Here is an 18,703-nt window from a genome sequence, read left to right on the forward strand (position 1 = left end):
AAATAGTGCTGAAAGAAATGTAGACGTCAGCTCCACAGCGCAGCTCGAGCGTTGTGACAAATAGAAATGTGAGTCAGTTCTTGATTCAGGCCAAAATTGCATGATTATCGCGAGCAGTCGCCTTGACCATGTCTCCATAACCAATCCAAATTTTCGGTGTCACTGATGTTGGGTCAAATGTTTGAGCGGTGTAAGAACAAAGACTCCCTATAAATCACACAGTGGAATATGTCCGAATTTTCATAGCGAAACGAGACTTGGAAATGGACATATGGGGAATCAAATCGATTCGAACATATCTCGATAACCAACTCAAATTTTCGTTGTCACTGATATTGGGTCAAATGTTTGAGCAGTGCAAGAACAAAGACTCCCTATAAATCACACAGTGGAATATGTCCGAATTTTCATAGCGAAACGAGACTGGGAAATGGACAAAATGGGGAATCAAATCGATCAGCGCGATTTCTCGTTATGATAAAAAAAAAGGATCAATTGCTTGAAAGTAGTCTTGGATAGTTAAGGAAAACTTAATTTATGATCTGAGATAATGTTTTTATGTGAATTTTCAGAGCAGAACTGAGAGCAGGAAATCGACAGACGGGGTATCAAATTGAGCAGCGTAGGATGTACTTTGGCAAATAACTATTAAATTTCTTGAAAGTAGTGAAGGTAATTAAAGAAAACTTAATCAGTGATTTGACGGAGAATTGCACAATGCATAGTTGTTCGAATTCTTATAGCCAAAGCAAGAGTTGGAAATGTGCAAATAGAGTATCAAAATTGACCAGCGTAACGTCTGGCTTTGCAAAAGAAGGTTTAATTGCTTCAGAGCAATCATTGTAACTAAGAATAGCTTAATCAGTGATTTGAGGAAATATTTACATCCGAATTTTCATTGCCACACGAAGTGTGGAAAATGCACAAATGGCCGTACCAAATTGACCAGCCAGAGGTCTAGTTTCTTCTTTTTTTTTTTAACTCGAATTTCCTTCCATATTGAAACTGAGAGCAAGAGGGGAGCTCAAACACCTGGGACCTTTGCATTTGGTGAACACATGCTGCTCTGACTGAGTTCTCTCTCTCTCTCTCTCTCTCTCTCTCTCTCTCTCTCTCTCTCTCTCTCTCTCTCCCTCCCTCTCTCTCCTCTCTGTCCGTCTCGTTTTAGCTGAATGGTCAGCGCATCTGGCTGCGCTGTAGCAGACCCGGGTATAGTTCCCGGCCGGGTCGGAGATTTTCTCCGCTCGGAGACTGGAAGTTGTGCTATCCTCATCATCATTTCATCATCACCACCCTCAAGAAGGTCGCCCGATGTGGGCCCACCTTTAAAGACTTGCAACTCGGCGGCCGATCTATTCAGTCGGTTATCAACCGTTCACGGAGCCAACGAACGCGGGGCTCTGAGCGGCACTTCGTGAGCGGGCCGTTGTTTACTCACGCTGGTAGTCGTATTGCAGAATCAACAGATAACCTTGACCGATGATAGCACTTTCGCACTTAAAGCCCACAATAAAATTAACTCTCCATGCCCAGTACGTGCCACCTAAGGCGTACGAAGTAGAGCGTTTTCTACGTGAAGTAATGCACGTCGATTCACAGGGGCTCCCCGGAATACACCTCTCGACCGTCTCCACCGGAAAATGGTTGATGACCGATGGATGTCGTTTCCATCATTCGCTCCGGCCACACTTATTATGGACGCACTTCGACCTTACGGGGAGAGATTAAGTGTTGTGGAAGAAAAGTGCCGCACGTTCGAGACGCATCCTGTTCTGGACGGAGTGCTTAAGGAACAAGTTGAACTGCGCGCACAGATCCCATCATACGTAACGATTGGTGGCTGTCGAGTGATCGTCATTTATGACGATAAGCCGCAGACCTGTTCAATGTGCTGGCAGGAAGGGCATGTTCGCTCCGAATGTCTGCAGAGACGCCTCGTCCAGATACCACGCCCTGGCGCGATGGCTATATCGCAACCAACGATTTTACCTGTTACCTACGTTGAGGCAGCCAGGAACGTTACGAACGCGTACGTTGTTCTCTTCCAGTTTCTTACCCTGAGCCCAGTTTCCGCTCCCACGATGCCACGGGCTGTGTCGGAACCGTTGACATGCTCGACTGCGGAGTCCGTGTCTGCGTTATATCCGTGTGAAGAAGAGGAGCAGCTGAAGGTCAATCGGACGCTGAGATGTGGGAAGTACTTACTGTTCGTCATGAGCCACAGAATGTACACAAGCGTTCCCTCAAGCAGAAGTCGGTCAAAGAACTAAAGAAGAGTAGGCTGTTCGCACGAAACGCTTCACAAGATGTTGACACATTACAGAGGATAATCGCTCTGTGGCTGGGGCTGCGGATCCTGCTACAGCGGTTCGTCGTTCGCTGCTGGCCATGGCCACCCTAGGACAACAGCAGGTCGACCGTGATCAACCCACAGAGAGGCTCCCTGGCGATGATGCCGCTAAGACACCAGTTGAACCTCATCTGTCTCTTAATGTACCGCACCTCCACCTTGCTATCTGGGCATCTGAGGTGGAGAAGGCAGGAATTATGTCAGACTCGAATAACCACCCGATGCCCACGGCCGATGGTTCGTCGGACGGACACCTTGTTTCGGCCGATCACTAATATACGTAATATGTTTTCAATAGCGTAGAGCCACAGTCATACAATGCTTTCTAAAAGAGGAAATCGTGATTTGGTTGTGTATTAAAATATTTATGTTTTGCACTATCCAGATTTAGGCTTTTATTGCTTTATCAAGTACAATGCTAAAAGTTGTTAGGGCATTCTTAAGTTTGTCTGTTAAGGCTGTCTAAACGGACTGGCTTAATAGAAATGATTTAATAAGGACGGACAAGCGTGGTGTAGACAGACTCTTTAGTAGACGTGTTGCATCTTCGAAATGTTCTGTCAATAAAACGTAGTCTTTTGTTTATCTTTCCCACATTATCCATGTGATCGTTCTAATTTAAGCTTTTCGTGTTTGTAATTCCTAAGTATTTAGTCGATTTGACAGCCCTTAAAATTGTGTGATTTATCCTGTGATCGAAATTGAACGGATTTCTTTTTGTACTCATATGGATGACCTCCCATTTTTCCTTATTGAGAGACAATTGCCACTTTTTGCGTTATTCAGATATCGTGTCTCAGTCATTTTGCAATTGGTTTTGATAAAAAGTGAGCGTAAATGAGTACGGTCGCTTCCGAAGTGGTGAAAACGAACAGAGAAATCGAAAACTCGTGTTTACTACCTTGCGACGAAGTAAAAACTATCAAGTCCTGCTAATAACTGTGGCCGACGGGACGTCTCTCAGCGGTTTTGTGAAATTTGATCTACGCGCACTGTATGCTTCCTGCCGGCTGGAGTGGCCGTGCGGTTCTAGGCGCTACAGTCTAGAGCCGAGCGACCGCTACGGTCGCAGGTTCGAATCCTGCCTCGGGCATGGATGTGTGTGATGTCCTTAGGTTAGTTAGGTTTAAGTAGTTCTAAGTTCTAGGGGACTGGTGACCTCAGACGTTAAGTCACATAGTGCTCAGAGCCATTTTTTTTGTATGCTTCCTTCGAGAGCAAAAGATCCTTGTTGCCAACGGGAGTGGAGACAGGGATGTCGACGGCTGCAAGTTTTCAGCCGTCCGGTCCGCCCGATACAGGTTAGCGTTACTGGGGTGGCGCCAGACATCTGGCCGCCGGGGAGGCATGAGTCCCTCCACGTAACGTCGCATTAGGTTGCATTTTTGAAACCAACGCCCATTAGAACTTCAGCCGTTTTACTCCTGTATGAGAAATTTATGAATTAACTGACAAGTGATCCGAGAAATATCACCGACCTCACTATCTGATAGACCTCTGCTCAGACAAACTATCTGTGATCACGGAGAACTTGAGAAGATTACTCTTCACGGATTATTAAGCGAATTAAATTCATCGTCTTTTTAATAAAGGTGTGCGCAGCCCAGCGTCTACTACTGCTGAACTCTTAATTGTATAAGCGGCCCGAATCTGAGATTGGAACAGCAGTTATAATATTATTTTGCTCTCTCTCTCTCTCTCTCTCTCTCTCTATCTCTCTCTCTCTTTGTAAAGGCTGTGGGCTGAACATCTGTAGAGGCTTCAGCACGTTCTCTAAATGTCTTTGGAAAGTCTCTGTGTTATAGTCCGAGTTTAATAAGATTATAGATCGACACTGGTTCAAAAAACGTTCTTAGGAATTAGGATCACAAGTTCCTCTCTGAAACCTTCCTACAGGTCGAAATCTGTGAGCTATTCTCTGTATATTTTAGTGACTTCACTACCTATCGTGTCCCATACTGCGCGTAGAATTCAAGAAGCAGGCCATCACTTCGTGGTGCTTTATTTTTTTGGAGCTATCTTAATCGTGTTGCTTCTATTTATTTCGGTGAAAGGGGCTGAGAGCATTTGTTCGTCTTCTGTATCAAGGTTACATTGGATACATTGAACGATCTCGCTTTCCTGTTCGGTTCCGCATTAGTTGTTGTCCCTGCATACAATAATGAAAAATATGTTAGTATTTGATTTTTTATATCCGTCTGTGTCTCGCAGGAAACCCCTTGTTCCTAAGTTAAGTGCGAAATCAATTTATGTTGGAGCGTTTATGTTCTCTCTTTACCCGAAAAAAGAGAGATATTCTCATCGTTTAGTTTGCCCTGCAAAGTCTGCCGTGTCAGACGCGTAAGGTTAGCTTTGAGCATTTTCATTTGTACGAAACTTCTTTGCAAGTTGTCGTGGCCGGCGTACAGTTCCCGAGGTTACGTGAAGTAGTATTCACTGGTGCTTTTATTCTATGCTGCATGTGTTGTAACATATCGTTTAATGGTCTTTATAAATTTATGTTTAACGTGCTGTATCCACGAATATAGTCGATTCCTAAACGTGGCTATTTGGGCTCTCACCACGGATAATGCAGTGCCCGACGACTTTCACTTAGAGACAGAGAGCAGCGGCGTTTGCGAAGAGTTGTCAGTGCTAACAGAAATGCAACACTGCGTGAAATAACTACAGAAATCAATGTGAGACGTACGAGGAAAGCATCCGTTATGACAGTTAATGGGGCTATGGCAGCAGACGACCGACTCAAGTGCCTTTGCTAACAGCACGAACTGGCCTGCAGCCCCTCCCCTGGGTTCGTGACCATATCGGTTGGACCCTGCACGGCTGAAAAACCGTGGCCTCATCAGGTAAGTCCCTATTTCAGTCGGTAAGAGCTGATGGTAGGGTTCGAGTGTGGCGCAGACTCCTTGAAGCCATCGACCCAAGTTGTCAACAATTCACTGTGCAAATTGGTGATGTCCCCATAATGGTATGGACTGTGTCTACGTGGAATGTACTGGATCCTTTGGTCTAACAGAACCGATCATTGACTATAAATGGTTATTGACTGGCGACTCCATAGAGTGCTGTGTGCACAATGACCATATAATGAATCAAATTAGAAGGAAGGTCAGCGTTGGACGTAATTTTGATGATTTATTAACAGCAAAATCGATTTTCGATCACATAACGATCATCTGCAGTGCTGGAAGTTAAAAATTTTCACAGAGCCATCAGTGAATAAGAAACAAAAGACCACAAATACACCTGGGTATAAACCAAATGTTGGTAAGAACATACCTTTAGCGTACAAATTAAAACTCGTAGGCACCTGTGTCTAGTTATTATCAGTAACAGAAGCTATGAAACGATCACAATAACTGAAGCCACTGTTTACATACACCTGTACAGCAGACCTCGGTGTGGCACGGGCTTGTAACGCCCTCTATGTGACATGTCACGTGAAGACTTAACATTAATTTATTTGGCAAGAGATTACCACAAAATAACCAATGTTCACTTGCAAATCATTAATTGAATATTTCAAATTGTACATTACAAACGAATAGCAAAAAGGAAGGTGGAAATGCAGGTCTTGCCAACATACACTGGTGTGTTATTTTCAAAACAACTTAAAATTACATGCAAGAATAAAAATCAACAGGTAAAATTATAAGGTGTGTAAGTAGGCTGTTTATGTTTTCTCTATGTAAGTAGGCTGTTTATGTTTTCTTATTGGTAACGCCACCTCTGTATGAAAATCACTGGCTATGCTGTGTGCAGTCTGTGGCTGCTTTGCATTGTTGTAATACTCGCCATTGTAGTGTTAGGCAGCTGGCTGTGAACAGCGCGTAGCGTTGCGCAGTTGGAGGTGAGCCGCCAGCAGTGGTGGATGTGGGGAGAGAGATGGCGGAGATTTGTAATTTGTCATGAACTGCTATATTTATATATGATGATATCAAGGTAAATACATTGTTTGTTCTCTACTAATATCTTTCATTTGCTAACTATCCCTATCAGTAGTTAGTGCCTTCCATAGTTTGAATCCTTTATTTAGCTGGCAGTAGTGGTGCTCGCTGTATTGCAGTAGCTTGAGCAGCGAAGATTTTTGTGAGGTAAGTGATTTGTGAAAGGTATAGTTTAATGTTAGTCAGGGCCATTCTTTTGTAGGGAATTTTGAAAGTCAGATTGCGTTGCGCTAACAAAATATTGTGTGTCAGTTTAAGCACAGTCTTGTATAATTGTTCAAAGGGGACGTTTCAGGTGTTAGATTACAGGACTAGTAAAAAAGAAAAATATACAAGTAACATGACATCAAATATAACAGAATTTGTTATAGCACAGTAACCGCCATCTGGCGTGGAAAGTCAGAGGTGCAAAGTTCTTAATTTACGTAAAATTATACGTTGAAACCAAGAAGTCAAATACATAAATAGTGGTGATTGTACAATATATGTCTCGATTTAACCGCCCAAAATGTCATGAAACACGTTATGCTTTATCAAAATCTTTTAGGGTGCAGACTAACAGTTTTTTATCGTATTTAATGACATGATAATACCCACATCTCATAATAGGTGTGGTAGTGGAAGTTTCTACTAGGCTGACGTATTTCATACACTTGTGTCTCTAGCCACCATATCACTAATTCTTTGCAATTTGTTACTGTAGTTTTTACTCATGAGAACGATCTCTGCATCCATAATGTGCTTTTATATCATTCTGCTTTTCATGATTACGATGATTTTTTGTAATTAAGCCTCAGAAATCGTTATAATGTGTTAACATGTCCCAACGGGACGAATGAAATGTGCTTCTGCTAGTGATAATAACTAGACACCAGTGCCTACGAACTTTAATTTGTACGCTAAAGGTATGTTCTTACCAACAGTTGGTTTATACTTAGGTGTATTTGTGGTCTTTTGTTTCTTATTCATTGATCGCTATGTGAAAATTTTTAACTTCCAGGCCGGCCGGGGAGCCGAGCGGTTCTAGGCGCTACAGTCTGGAACCACGCGACCGCTACGGTCGCAGGTTCGAATCCTGCCTCGGGCATGGATGTGTGTGGTGTCCTTAGGTTAGTTAGGTTTAAGTAGTTCTAAGTTCTAGGGGACTGATCACTTCAGAAATTAAGTCCCATAGTGCTCAGAGCCATTTGAACCATTTTTTTAACTTCCAGCACTGATGATGACCATTATGTGAACTAAAATTGATTTTGTTGTTAATAAATTATCAAAATTACGGCCAACGCTGACCTTCCTTCTAATTTGATAAATGGTTATGTTCGGCTGTCAGGAGACCATTTGTAGCAAACAACGATGGCATTTTATGGATGACAATGCGCCATGTCACCGGGCCACAAACGTTAGCAAATGGTTTAAAGAATATTCTGGACAGTTCGAGCGAATAGCCTGGCCAACAAGATCGCCAGACAGGATACCCATAGAACATTAATGGGACATAATCGAGAGGTCAGTTCGAGCACGAAATCCTGCACCAGCAACAGTTTCGCAATTATGGACGACTATGGAGGTAGTAAGGCTCAATATTTCTACAGGGGACTTCCAACGACTTGTTGAGTCTATGCCACGTCGAGGCGCTGCACTACGTCGGCCTAAAGAAGGTCCGACACTATTTTGGGAGGTATCCCATGACGTTTGTCACCTTAGTGTAACTGAAATTTGGGACATGGTCCTGTATACGTATTGCGCAATTAAAATCTCCTCCTAAAATTATCAGTCGTTGAGGGGGTACTACGAGTGGTACTGTCTCATCTTGGAAAAACTGTACCCTCCATGATCAACTATTTGTGCCTGACGGCGCGTAGATGTTAATTAACAACACATCTTGTAAGTGTACTGCTTTTTCTTTCCCGTTTGTCAGCATAGCTACCGTTTGGAATTGAATTTCTTCTTTAAAAAAATATAGCTTTTCCTCCAGATTGTTCTACGTTAATTACTGCTTCGTATCCTTATGTTTCGTTTATGTGCGCGGACGAGACCTCTTGTAAGAAAATGATATCTGTGCCTCCGGCACGTAAGTAGTTTTGCAAAGCCTTAACTTTAGTGTGGCCTGGATGCGACTGATGTTCGGTGTTACTATTTTATAATATGGCACTTTAATTATAACGCGTAATACGACTGTATTAGTTGACCAATGAAGCACCTAAATCTTCGACGCACAAAATTTTCGAGTCCGACAGCTGAAGATCAGCTTTTTCCTTTGCCTCGTCGGAGGTGGTTGCTGGGGGCAGGTTTAGCTGCACTTCTCTGATTCTTGGGTCGCCTTTCCTTGATTCCCTTACGTTTTTGCCACCTTAATTACCCTTTTTCAATAATTTCCTTTTTTCGGATTTATTTCCGCTCTTCATATGATTGTTTTCGTGTGGTCTTCCAAGTTCCTTCTTCGCTTTCAGAGTTAGCTGCCATGTCTCGATCTGAAACGTTTTCGTGTATCGTTCTCTGATAACGTTGAAGAACTGTTTTTGAGATGTCCTAGTTAACCGCAAGCAATATTATCTCTGTTCACGCTGGCTCGTTTGGCTATATTCTGGCAGAATGGCATCTTCCCTTGAACAGGAGGGAATGTTTTGCCTTAGAGATTTGCACTAGCCTTTTGTGCATATTTCTGAAAGGTTTCACTATTGTCGGGTTTCTTATAGATTATACTTTGTGCTTTTCCTAGACTTTGCCTATTAAAGTGTCATGCTATCTTAAGAATGTTTTATAGAACCACACTTCGTGCATGTTCTCTGCTGTCCCTCATTGAATATTAAGTACCTGAATCCCTTTATCGTGATATAGGAGGGTTTATGCTGAGGTCTGTTTTAATCGCATTTAAACCGTTGTCCAAACTAAAATGACTATTAGTTGACTATTTCTCTGACGGAAACTGTAACATTGTACCGTTTTGGGAAAGAAATTGTACAGTTTTTGTGCGTTCTATTTCAAACGGTATATTATACACTCCGACTAATCTCAAGCCTAATCCAGCAGTGGAAACATTCACTTTCATTAACTCACCATTGGATGACCTGAAATCTTCACGTTTCCCTTTCTTTATACGATTATGAAACATGTTTCCTCTCGTTTAGAGTGACGTAAACCGCGTTCGTTAAGAAATCATAGCGAAATTCTGAGAAGTCGATCCAATCATCGATTTCTGTTACTTTAGGCCTTTGACATCAGAAAGAGAACGAACATTTCAAAGTGGCTTTTCTCACTGGGTGTTTTACCGCGCTGCTTGCGAGTGTACTTACAGTTCACAGCAACAACACGTTGCCTAACTGGAGATGTTTAGCGCCGGTGGTCTGAGTCCGTCCTAACAGGTTTACTTCCGCCAGTGCACACCTACCTTCCACACTTCACAGTTCTTCTGCATACCTTGCTGGACAAGCACTCCTGCAACGAAGTAAAGAAGTTTGATGGTTAGGCGGGGAGGTACTGGCGGAAGTACAACTGTGACAACGTTTTGTGAGTCGCGCGAGGATAGCTCAGTCGGTATAGCAGTTGCCCGCGAAAGGCATAGGTACTAGGACTACCAGTATGGCACAGAGTTCAAATTAGCACACACTTTGCTACAGAGTAAAAATTCATTCTGGAAACAACGGCTGGATGGTATCTAAGCACTGTCTCTGCAGTATACGTTCTTGAAGGAGTACTAGCCCTGCAAGGTACACAGCGGAGCGTCTGCGAATTTTTAACGATACAATATGAGCAGTAAGGAGTAAAGTCGTGGGGGGGATGTGGGTGTTGAGTGTCGTGGTTGGATTGCTCAGTCGGTAGGGCTACTTGTCTGCGAAAGGTGCAGGTACCGGTCCAGTACGCAGTCATACAGTTTTACTCTGCCAGGAAGCTTCAGATCAGTGCAGACTCTACTACAGAGTGAAAATTCATTCTGGAAAAGACGAAATTGCTGGAAAGTAATCAGGATAATTAAGAAAAATCTACCAGACAAATACCCTCTACTAAACGCAAAAGCATAAATTGTCCCCATGTCCTAGCGGGTCCGACGTTTCCGACAGAGCGTCGTGTCATCCTATCCCATTAGCATCATTGGGTGCGGTTGGAGGGGAGTTGAACCAGCACTCAGCTCTCCGGCCGCTACTACTCTGTCAAGTAGCTTCTCAGTTGGCCTCATGAGCCAGAATGCACCCCGTTTAAAGCCTCCCATCAAGGAAAAGTCCCTGACACTACTGGAAATCGAACGCAGGTCCTCCTCATGGCAGTCAGCCACTCTGACCACTCAATTACAGAAGTGGAGGAATATCCTCTAGCACTTGTTAAAATTCTGATTTAGACATTGAACTTTAAATTCTCATCTACATATTTTAATAATAACAGAACACCGATCGATACTTAAGTATATTGTACAGCGCACGGGTCTCGATGGGAGGGCATTGGAAAGGAGGTGCAGAAACAAGTGATTTAGCTAAAGAAAGCTTCGTTTATATTCTTGGTGCTCGGAATACAGAAATGGCTCGCCCCGGAGCAAAGGTAAAGGCCGATTGCCAGTCTAGGTTGTTGGCACAAAGAAACGAATAGGAGCCACGAGGGGAGGTGGTTCACCTTCGTGTGGCTGGTGCCTGGCCCTGGAAAAGAGGGCCAAGGGGGCACGGTGGGAGCCGTCCGCTTTGGGTGAAGTCTGCATTGCGAGAAGGCAGGCAGAGAGGGCACAAGGCTGTCCATTTAGTGCGAAGCCTCTAACACTAGAGAGAGACGCAGCTGAGGTCTGCCCTCCAAGATCCCCAGCAACAACGTATTTGACTCGCCTTCCACATTCCCTGTTGGCTAAACGATACGCTGGTTTATTCAGCAGGACGCCAGGAGTGTGACGTGATGCTAACTTCAGCAACTACCAGGAAATGTGGAGTGATGTTAGCTCTGCGGTTCTTAGGCACTGTAGAAACTGACAATGGGGAGCGTTTGTAAGAACTGGTGGGAAGACAGTGTTTAAAATAAAATTTTTTGAATACAAATCCTCAGTATTCCTAGACTGTCTGGCCATCCAGCACACCTTTCGCTCTTCCACAGACGTGGTGACTACAGTGTTTACAGATTTGTTCAAAAATGGTTCAAATGGCTCTGAGCACTATGGGACTTAACTTCTGAGGTCATTAATCCCCTAGAACTTAGAACTACTTAAACCTAACTAACCTAAGGACGTCACACACATCCATGCCCAAGGCAGGATTCGAACCTGCGACCGTAGCGGTCGCGCAGCTCCAGACTGTAGCGCCTAGAACCGCTCAGCCACTGCGGCCGGCTACAAATTTGTCAGACATACCTTTATAAGCGCAGTGGCTCAGAAAAATGGATCTAACAGACTAGGGGAGGGCTGTTTTACACTTGATTTATGTAGTTCTGGACAGAAAGAAGGTCATCATCAGTCGTAATATCATCTGTATTTTATCGCAGATCTAGATTTCAGCTAACAGAGCAGCTATCATCAGTGCGTTATGGGTAGTCATCTAGACTCAGCATAGTTATAACGACGCATATTACAATGTAGCTTTGGTATATACAAGCATCAGTCAACTGTTGACAGTTTGATTGATACTTGTACGGATTCCAAGCGCGGTCAAGGTCATAGTTCTCTGTCGGCTGGGGCGTGCCAAGTGCCTCGTATCCCGTGATGTATATCTCTGACTAGCTGTCTCTCTCTCGTGCCTCCTTTCGATGCGTAAGTCATGCAACCTCAAACAGTGTTACTAAATGCGTTACAAGCAATTAATAAAGAAGAACATTACATCTTTTCATCATAGACTGCCGAGCGGGGTAGCCGCGCGGGCTAGGGCTTCTTCTCACGGTCCGCGCAGTTGCCCCCGTTGGAGGTTCGAGTCCTCCCTCGGGCATGGGTGTTGTCCACAGCGTAAGTTCGTTTAAGTTAGTTTAAGTAGTGTGTAAGTTTAGGGACCGACGACCTAAGCAGTTTGGTCTCATAAGATCTTACCACAAATTTACAATTTTTTACATCATAGACTTTATCTCTTCCCTACTGTTAGTCCATGAAAATTACAATGTATCATTTGCTTACAAGTTTCCTCTAAGTTTCTGTGCTTTATAAATTTTTGAAGAAGCTATAATCTAAATATATCATTTGCAATGATCTTTATTGCACACAAGTCAACCATGAGAAAGGCGGTGAAATTTTTTTTCGATGGTGTTGAGCCACATTCATGCAATACTTTTCAAAAGAGTAAACCACCATTTGACTGTGAATTACTATATTTATCATCTGTACTACCCAGATTTCGGATGTTATGCCACTATCAAGTACATTGCTAGAAGATGTTAGACCGTTATTAAGTCATATCAGTTAAGGCAGTCCAAAGAACGTAATCATGTCTTTAAGATGTAACCGTCAAAGGATGACATTCTTTGACAATTACGTCTTAAAAATATGTGATACCCTCGTTTACCTGCTTTGGACTGCATTAGCAGACATGACTTAATAATCATATAACATATCTTAGCATTGTACTTGATAATGGCATAAAAACCGAAATTTGGATAGTACATAAGATAAATATAGTAATACACAGTCAAATGTCCGATTACTCTTTCAATATTGGTGAACATTTCTTGCTTAAATGACCAGTTAATAATGTTATTTATTCCTAGGATGTACTGATCGGGTGGTCAACTTTTGCTTTGTTATTTAGTTACCACGCTGTTATTCCTTCATTCATGGCCTGTGTTAGTACACCTGAGATGTCCACTGATATTGGAGCAAAGACCTCACTGTTACCTGTGAGTTCGCAACTGCGCCAATGCGTCTAATATGACCCCAATAGTCACGCTGTCGATGTTACCATATTGGTCTTCTTGTTCATTCTTGTCTCTGATGATTCATCATTCATTTACTATTCTATTGGATCTCTTCTTCATAAGATTGTATTTATCCTTTGCAATTACTCTCTCACGTATTATAGAAAATGATCTGTCCTGCAACATACCAAGCATACGCAAAGCCCTGTTTGCCTTTCACATTAATAATACCACACAACATAATGCTTTTATCATATAGACTGTTTCATTGTATCACATTATATATGGACCTCCGTGCATTGCTTTGGTCTTACCACTATTTGCACGTCTAGGAGCTTTATTATATGGATGGTCTGCATATTAATTAAATATTTATTCATTGTTACCGTAGTCCATTTTTTTGTTGGACATACATAATCTTATGTCCTGTACTTCGTCGCCTTTTCGGTACAAGTTTCCTCCAGTATCTCAGACGTCGATCTTCTTAACAGTACAGAAAACACACAAAAAATTTACACAGCCTACTCTCACCGGAATTACGTATCTTCATGTAAAGCTGCATATCGCGCTAATTAACACACTAATACTCATAACGCAGTGCTATCTTGAAACTGGCTCACTTACACAAATCCCCACTGGCTCAGTGCTGCTTCGCAATTGGCTCGACCAACAAGAACCAGCAGCTCATCATTACCTCGCAATGGTTCAATCACTCTCCCATACTGCCAACACAAAGCTACTAGTACCTTGCGACTGGCTCAATTAACTCCCAATACCTTTGGTACTTCACAACTGACTCACAGAAAATCCTCATCACTAAGAGACGCACTTTACTCTTGTTTCAAATTCATCCAGTGTTTGTCCAATGCTTCTTCTTTTGGCATATCCTATACAGTTTCCATGACTGTATGTGATAATTCCCTTTATTCCTTATACAAAAATACCAAGTACGATTTCACGACTCCACTTTATACAGTTAAGTGGTAGCTTTCCTTACTGCAGCTGAACATTGAAGCACACCATTTGACTTGTGAGTTGACACAGCTTCTCATAAGAAGCGACTTATTTTGAATTTCTACTGTGCTCCTTAGTTTCAGCTCCTAAATTTCGTGCGCATTTGCACATTTGTCAGGCACTGTTCCACGTTTTTTAACTGTGTAGTGCACAGTACACATGCTGGCATCACGACAGGCATTTCTTTTTGTTTGAAGACCCTCTTAAAGCTGTCAGATCCTTCAGTCGAGTGATAACTTTAGTTAATGAACAGCGCATAGAAGAACACCGTTTCACTTGTGAATTTACACAGCTTCTCATAAGAACTGATTTATTTTAAATTACTTCTGCGCTCTTTCGTCAAAAATCCTGAATTCCGCGCCTGCCTGTGTATTTATCAGGCATAGTTCTGCGGATTAGTAACTGTCTAGAGTATATTTCCGCGTCTTTACCATGGATAGGAACTGTGACTGCCGTGTTTAGAGCTGAGCTGAGTTGGTGACCCTTCGCTCATATCTCCAGGTGGAGCAGGCTTCGTTCACGCAGCTTGAGGATGTTGCTAATAGGCCAGACGAGGGGATCCAAGGGACGTCCAGCACGTCTTTCATGTCCCCTAATGTGGCCGCCCCAGGTACTGCCTGTGCTGAAGTTGATCCATCACCCTTAGTCGAGTGGGAGATCATTCCAAGCTGTGGCAGGTAACGAAAGACTTTTGACAGGGCTGATCGGAAGGCCTCCCGTTTCGTCTGATGAACAGGTTTCAGGAGCTGTCTGTGTCTGATAAACATACAGAGATGCAGTCGCTTGCCCTGTTTCAGAGGAAGCTTCTCGGCCTATAAGATCTGAGCAGTCACAGAGGTTGGAATTACTGTTAGCTTGTAACTCCAACGTTAGGCGCGTAATGGGACCACTTAGGGATATGGCTGCCAAGGAGGGGAAGGAATCTAGGGTGCAGTATGTGTGCACACCGGGGGAAGTCATTCCAGATGTGGAATGGGTGCTTCTGGATGCCATGAGTAGCACGGGGTGACACGAACTGCAGGTTGCGGCTCATGTCAGTACTAACGATTTCCGTCACTTCGGATCAGAAGAGATTCTATCTGGTTTCCGACGGCTAGCTGAAGTTGTAAAAACTGTCAGTTTTATTTGCGATATGCAGGAGAAATTCACAATTTGTAGTTTAATAGACAGGATCAATTGCGGACCATTGCTACAGGGCCTAGTGTGGGGACTGAATCAGAGGCTCAGACGGTTCTGTGAGCGTATAGGCTGCAGATTTCTTGACTTGCGGCATAGGGTGCTGGATTTACCTGTTCCGCTCAATAGGTCACGGGTCCACTACACACAGGAATTAGCTAACAGATAGAGGGTCTGTGTAGAGGGAACTGGGCGGTTTTTTTTAGGTTAGAGGATGTTGTAAAACTACAGAAATGACGTCAGTCTATAAGGCTGCATAACAAACGCAGGACGAGGGTAGACCTAGCAATAATTGGTATTGTAGTTGTAAACTGTCGCAGCTGTGTTGAGAAAGAAACAGAGCTCCTAGCGCTAATATAAAGCATTGAAGCTAAAGTCGTTATAGATACAGAAAGCTGGCTAAAGCCGGAGGTAAGTTCAGCCGAAATCTTTACGAAGGACGTAATCGTGTTCAGAAAGAACAGAAGTGTTCGTTGCTGTCATAAATAGTTTACCTTGTAGTGAAATTGAAATAGATAGTTCCTGTGAGTTGTTATGGGTAGAGTTTATACTTAACAATCGACACCGCCCGACTCAGATGACATATTTCTATACAATTAAAAAAAATAGTGTCTCATTTCAAATAGGTACTGCAATGATTATAGTTGCTGTGATTTATATCTACCCTCTAAGTGTTGGCGAAAAAAGTGTTTAATGTCGGTAGTAGACAAAAAACGTCGTCCGTAATCGTACTGAATGCTTTCTGCGTAAATTATTTTGAACAGTTAGCTTAGTATCCCACTAGAAGCTTAAATGATTACGAAAATATTCTAAGCTTCTTAGCAACAAATAATCCTGGGCAAATAGGGAGTATCATGACGGGTACAGGAAATAGTGACCACAATGTCGTTGCAGCAAGATTGAATACCACTGCATCTAAACCCATCAAAAATAAACGAAAAATATATCTAAAAAAAGTAGATAAAAACTCGCTTGATGTCTTCCTAAGAGACAGACTCCACTCCTTCCAAACTGACTACGTAAGCGTAGGCCAGATGTGACTTAAATTCAAAGAAATAGAATCTACTGCATTTGAGAGATACGTACTAATAAATTAATAAGAGATGGCACTGATGTCCCATGATGAACAGAGTACGTCAGGAAGCTGTTGCAGCAGGACTGCAAAAAGCCTCCCAAATTTAGAAGGACCTCACATCCCGAGGTTATGTGCTACTGAAGCACGAATTTTAGTGCATGCTTAAATGCAAGATGCTTTTAACAGTTTGCACAACGAAACTCTGTCTCGAAACCAAGCAGAAAATCCACAGAGATTTTGGTCGTATGTGATGTACACAAGCTCCGAGAGGTAATCAGTATCTTCAGTGTGTGACGGCAGTGGTAATGTTACCGATGACAGTACCACAAAAGCGGAATTATTAAACACGGTTTTAGAAATTCCTTCACCAATGAAGACGACCTAAATGTCCCAGAGTTAGAATAAGAACAACAACCATCATACACAACCGCTCGTTCGTCGAGAGATCTGTACCTAAAGAAAGATGCGCAAGTCATACCAATACTCAAGAAGGGAAATAGGAGTAATCCGCTGAATTACAGACCTGTATCACTGATGTCGATCTGCAGTAGGATTTTGGAACACCGCAGGCAACGATTTATTGACAAACAGCCAACACGGATTCAGAAAACATCGTTCTTGTGAAACACAGCTAACTCTTTATTGTACCGAAGTAATGAGTGCTGTCGACAGTGGATGTCAAATTGATTCCTTGTTTTAAGACTTACAGAATGCTTTTCACATCGTTTCTCACAAGCAACTTCCAATCAAGTTGCGTCCCTACGGAGTATCGTCTCAGTTGTGTAACTCGATACGTAATTTCCTGTCAGAAAGATCATAGTTCGTTGTTACTGACGGAAAATCATCGAGTAAAAGAGAGGTAATAACTGGTGTTCCCCCAAGGAAGTGTTATAGGTCCTCTCCTGTTTCTGACCTATATAAACGATATGGGAGACAATCTTGTAAAGCCACCAGATGATCAAAACCAACAGAAAAATAATTTAGACAAGATATCTGTATGGTGCAAAAAGTGGCAGTTGACTTCATCCACATGAGTACTAAAATGAATCCGCTAAATTTCAATTACACGATAAATTACAAAGATAGAAAGGCTCTCAGCTCAACAAAGTACTTAGGGATTACAATAACAAATAACTTAAATTTTAACGATCACGTAGATAATGTTGTGCGGGGAGCGAACTACAGCCGGCGATTTATTGGCATAACAGTTAGCAAACGCAACATGTCTTCTGAAGACACAGCCTACACTATGCTTTTCCGTCCTATTCTTGAGGACCGCTTCGATGAAACCTCAGCCAGGGATTTAACTGTGAATGTTTTCTTCAGGCAACTGTCAGCAGTCGATATATGTTTCAGGAAATTCATGACACTTGGTTACATTTTAACAGTTTATTAATTTGCTACCAGTTTCGATCACTGACCATCATCTAGCACCTGAATCAACGTTAGAATACAGAAATGTCAAAAAACACCTCAATGTTAAAAACGTCATAAATACAGGAAAAAAACGGAACTTACGAAAGCTGGCCACTGCAAGTCACATGTCAACCACGGTGAACCATACAATCGCATTAATTGTCAGTTTCATGAGTGATAATGCAGAACAACAATACTTTTCACACATAAGCAACCTTCCTCATACACAAACAGTAAAAAACTAGTCGTATGCAGTCAGGACAAAGCCTGAGTAGCCAAATCACTTATAGCCTCAAAACAACACCAAGATGTCGAGTCGATATAAATCATTACAAAGAAAGAATATTAAAAGATAAAAATAATTATAATTATAACTATTACAGCACAGTCATATGTAAAAAAAATACAAAAATCATAAGCATCAGTTATCAAAAATATTGTTTTTGATCATATTTTGATAAGTGATGTTCGTGATTTTTGTACATTTCTTTTACTTATGACTGTACGGTAATTGTTGTAGTTATGATTGTTTTTATCTTAAACTTATTTTTGCATCAACTGGACATCTTATTGATGTTATCTTTCAGGCTACAAGTGCTTTGGTTACTCATACTATGTCCTGACTACTTATGGCCAGTTTCCTGTTGTGCGTGTTTGAGGAAGGTTGCTAATGTGTCAGAAGTATTGCTCTTCTATATTATTACTCATGAAACTGACAGTTAATGCGATTGTATGGTTCAACATGATTGATATGTGACTTGCAGAAGTAAATGTTTCGTAAGTAACATTTTTTACTTCTTGTCTTTATGACCTTTTCCAAGTTGAGCCTTTGTTGTCATTCCTGTTTTCTACCTTTCATTTACGTGTCAAATGACGGTCAGTGACAGCAACTGGTAGCAAACTAATAAACTGTAATATTGCGGC

Source organism: Schistocerca piceifrons, chromosome X (genome assembly GCF_021461385.2).
Source record: "Schistocerca piceifrons isolate TAMUIC-IGC-003096 chromosome X, iqSchPice1.1, whole genome shotgun sequence".
Classification (NCBI taxonomy): domain Eukaryota; kingdom Metazoa; phylum Arthropoda; class Insecta; order Orthoptera; family Acrididae; genus Schistocerca; species Schistocerca piceifrons.